Below are 4,503 nucleotides of genomic sequence, written 5' to 3' on the forward strand. Positions count from 1 at the left end.
GCTTGTTTAACGCGTTTGTATTTTAATTTCTTAAGTATTCTTAACGTACTGTTCATCGCATGACCAATCAGTGCACATGTGTAACTGTAAAATAGTTGACATCAATTCATCGTAGTTGTAAATTCACCGTACGGGTGAACGCTGTTAACAGGACCCCGTTAATTGATCGGCATCTAAATATATTTGTGATTTCTGTGTGTTCATGCAGAACCTGCTTTGTGATGAACATAATATTTTCACACCTCTATATTTTGAATAAGAATATGACCATGATGACCGTGCTTAGAATCGCGGTGAAAATTGGACAAGTCAAGACTAACTTGTCAGTAAACTATATATGGCTCTATCATATTTAGTTTGGCAAAATCATCAGTACATGTAAATAAAATATAGTTAAAGACAAAATCTGATACATATGTCTCATTAAAACTTGTTTAATTTCATTAGACATTTGTAAACAAACGGTCGGCCATTTTTTTTTTTGGTTAATCACGTGTTACAAATACAATTGTAACAAACACACGCCAATACTTGGTCGTATTTAACCAGGAAATACTGACTCCGACAGTTCTTATTTAAAATAAATATACATGTAAAAAGTATACTATTCGGTAAAATGATAATATTGATTAAACATTATTCATTTTAAACTATCCCAAGATGCACTTTTACAAGATTTAGCGGGTTCTGATTGGTCAGTATTGGCGCACTTTATGATTCCGAGCGAAGGTTAAAATGGACAAGAAGGTGCTGTTGTAAAATGGAGAATTGAGAAGCATTAATAGCCTCTACAACAAGGAGATAATGCAGGAACGAAGAACTCATGTCAAGGTAACTTAATTCACAATATAGATACTCCCAATAACATTTTCAAGGCTCTAAGTTATCTCTCATTTGTAAACGAGATCTCGCGCCATCAAATCAAGATGGCGTCATTTTTTCAAACTTGGTTCGGCGTTTTAATTTTTATTACCGTATCTCTTTTAAATATACGTTTTGGCCAAGTTAACCATTAACCAACTTTATATGCATGATAATCAAGATTATCCAGGGTATACACATATATAATTATATAAACGTCCCTATTATATGAATGCTTGGTTGGTAAACAAGACGAACAATGAATCTTTCGCACATTATTCAATTTACACACTCTAAATGTAACGAAAAAAAATTATTTATTAGATCCGGAAAATGAAATCTTTCACGTTTTTTCTTTTTCAGCATTGACAGCATACAAAGTCAATGTTTCCGGTGATTAGTTGCATCCTCTGTTCGGTGATTCGGGTGAATGTTTTGACCAGCTGGACGATGTGAACGCAAGGTATTGCTTTGAAATTGATTATGTTCACCATTAACTTATACATTTGTTGGATGTTTATAATTTACTGTAGTAATTTTTGGGAAATCCAGGTCTAAGTTCTTGAAAAGGAGGTTGATGGGGGGGGGGGGGGGGTGAAACACACTTATTGTTGATAAGTTTTTCCATTGTTCAACAAGCAATAATTGAATCAAAATGAAAATAACATAGCTTCAAACATAAAACGAAACATTTTAGACCAGATACTACTGTAGTCATTATATGACATAGTTTAAACAGCAACTGGCAACTGCATAGTAGCTTCTGTATTTAGAATTTTATTCAGAATGCTTTTATTACATGTTAGGCTGAATGACTTCTGTTTATTGTTTAAAAATCTAAATGAAACTTTATTATTCATGTTTAAGATAAATAGAACAGACATAAAGTACAGCCCAGTGAAAGGAACAAGTTCATTGCAAGAAGAAGAATTTTAATGCTACCACTGTCCAGAACTACTAAGTCTACTTTAGCCATGATGTGATCATATGAGTGCTTCACCGGTCTGGACAATGCTCGAAAGTCCCCCAAAAAGGCCTATTTCCATAAACTACGACTCGGGTTACATCAACAACAGCCAAGGACACTCCTTATTGATTCGAATGGACACATCTCTACGACCCGACTAAACCTCTGCAGAACAAGACTTTTTCACTGTAAAGTATTCTCATTTCAAAAAACCTATAAACTATAAAAGTACTTTTTTTATATGATCAAATACCAGTATATTACAATGTCTGTCTGTAAGCTAGAATCTTAGAAAATCACATGGTTTTGACTTATTAAATGATTGATTAGACCTTGCAGATATTAACTTTCATTTTCTTAAATAATTTGTTATATTTGCAAATATAGCATAAAATATTAGACTCCATGTAACATATATCCTCACACCCCCAAGTTGATAAGTGTTAACTACTTTTTTTTTCCATTTTCTTTGTTTAAACATTTATTGAAAACTTAGTTTTTATTTGCAGCAATATATGAAAAATTAAGAAACCAATCTTAAATGTAAAAACACTGCATTAGGAGATGAATGCATGGGTCATAGAAATGATAAAATACACCAAACAATATTCAATTATGTCGTATATGAAAATATATAAAGACAACATATACCCCATGTAATTACAATTTTTATATAACATAATTACTTGGATGGAAAGTTGTTTCCATGTGGGTTTTATTTTAATCTGTGTTATGTAACTAATAAATAATTGGAATTAGCTTTTATATAATAAGTAAAATGCTGGTATTGATGAGAATTGTAAGGTGAATGATCTGTGTGATACTTTGTATTTTATACATTCATGCTACAAAAAGCAAGTACATGTACATGTAGTAATACTTGTCATATATAAACAATGTATATTTTACTTCATGTCTTGGATTTAAAAATATTAATGTAGGTGAAGTAGTGAAATGTAGGAAGGTAAACCGTGTGTAAAGAAGAATATTCATCAGGAATGAAGTGTGTTGCAATCAGCATAATTAATTAAATGTGTACATCATATTTTTGCACATGATTTGACAGACTGCTCCATTGTTAGCTTTTTATTGGCCAACAAACTTTTCATATCTCCCTCTGGGTCATTTATTAAATACTGACAGGCTTATGATATTAAAATCTGATCAGTTGGTACATCATGGGTGGAAATGAAAAGTTCACTTTGGACTTAATGGATTATCAAAAAAATGATATCAAATCCTGTTCTATTGTAAAACATTAGATTATATTACTAACAAAGAAAAGGTTTATCCCAACTTGTAAGTGGGTCACTTTGACCTCATTTTGGAATTTATTGACATATTCAAATCAAATCTGGGTCATACCTCTAGAGTCAACTACTATCTTGTAGTGTATTTTTTTTTTTAAAGATGGATACTTTAGACTTTTCAAAAATATTTTATGGTGTACATATTCATTGTAGTTCAAAACAAATTGAGACAAGTGTATCATGTTCATGTAACAGTGAAGTTTTCTTTGTTTATTCATGTGCGTGCAGTTTTTTTGTAAATTGCATTCATATTTTTAAAAAAGTAAGATCTTTGTTGCATTTTTAAAGGGAGATTTGATAGGCATTTAATCGAGATGAAAAAAAATACAAATGTAAAGATTTCTAAGGGAGTTTTTTTACTTGTGCAATTTTATCATTTTTTAAATAAAAGTCCCTAATAAGGGAATTGCCATATGGATGTTTCTCCATTATTGTATCTTGGCTGTATTTTATTTATTTTTGGAAAGAATTTCAGATTTTTGAACAAAATAAATTTGGAACTGCTTGAAATTGTTTTGTTTTTACATAAAGTAGAAACCTTGCTCAGCTTTTGTGAAAGCAAAAATATAAAAAGTTTCAGTAAGTTTCAGTTGCGGAAACCCTTTGTAAACAATATGTTTCCCAATTGTATATGGAGGTTGAAACTATGCAGAAACTTCAAGTTTAAGTAAGTTTCCGTCGCGGAAACCATTTGTAAACAATATGTATCCCGAACGTATATGGAGATTGAAACTATGCAGAAACTTCAAGTTTCAGTAAGTTTCCGTTGCGGAAACCATTTGGATTCATGGACAGCCTAAGTTTCAGCACTGCGGAAACTTAATGAAACTTGAAGTTTCCGTGCTGAAACCTGTCGGAAACTTAAAGTAACCTTAAGTTTCCGCAGAGTTTCCAAAGGGTTTCCGCAGCGCTGAAACCAGATATTTCATCCAGTGATACTTGTATTGTTTAATTTCTCATAAGTTTAGCTAACAAGTGCTTGTGCTTCCTCACACACTCTTAATATTAAATAAAACGCTGCATTTACATGTACAAAATGAATCTGATATGCCCTTAAAAACACAATTCCTTGTTTTTATTCTTAACGAGGCCGAATCTAATTATTCCAACACTATATATTTTGATGAAATATCTTGCATGAAATTTTACTGTTATATCAATTGTTTTTAGATAACAAAAATATTAACAGCCCCGATTTCCTATGTAGTCTTGAATGTTATCAAATTTTTAGAAGGCACTATGGGAATTTGTTGAAAATGCGCTAAATCTAACTTTTTCCGCATATATATATTTTTTTTTAATCTCTGCCCATGATTTTTTTCGACCGATGGATTTAATGTTTAGAACTGGATCGTGAGGGTTTCA

The 4,503-nt window shown here is 31.6% G+C and overlaps 1 long non-coding RNA gene across 1 annotated transcript; it reads left to right on the top strand.

Annotated features, from left to right (window-relative positions):
* The first annotated feature begins 650 nt into the window (after positions 1-650).
* Positions 651-3,619, top strand: LOC128159982 (uncharacterized). The gene is made up of 3 exons (XR_008240221.1): positions 651-831; positions 1,225-1,324; positions 1,729-3,619. It is a non-coding gene; the product is annotated as an uncharacterized LOC128159982 (long non-coding RNA).
* Positions 3,620-4,503: the final 884 nt, after the last annotated feature.

Source organism: Crassostrea angulata, chromosome 8, assembly GCF_025612915.1.
Source record: "Crassostrea angulata isolate pt1a10 chromosome 8, ASM2561291v2, whole genome shotgun sequence".
NCBI classification, from domain to species: Eukaryota; Metazoa; Mollusca; class Bivalvia; order Ostreida; family Ostreidae; genus Magallana; species Magallana angulata.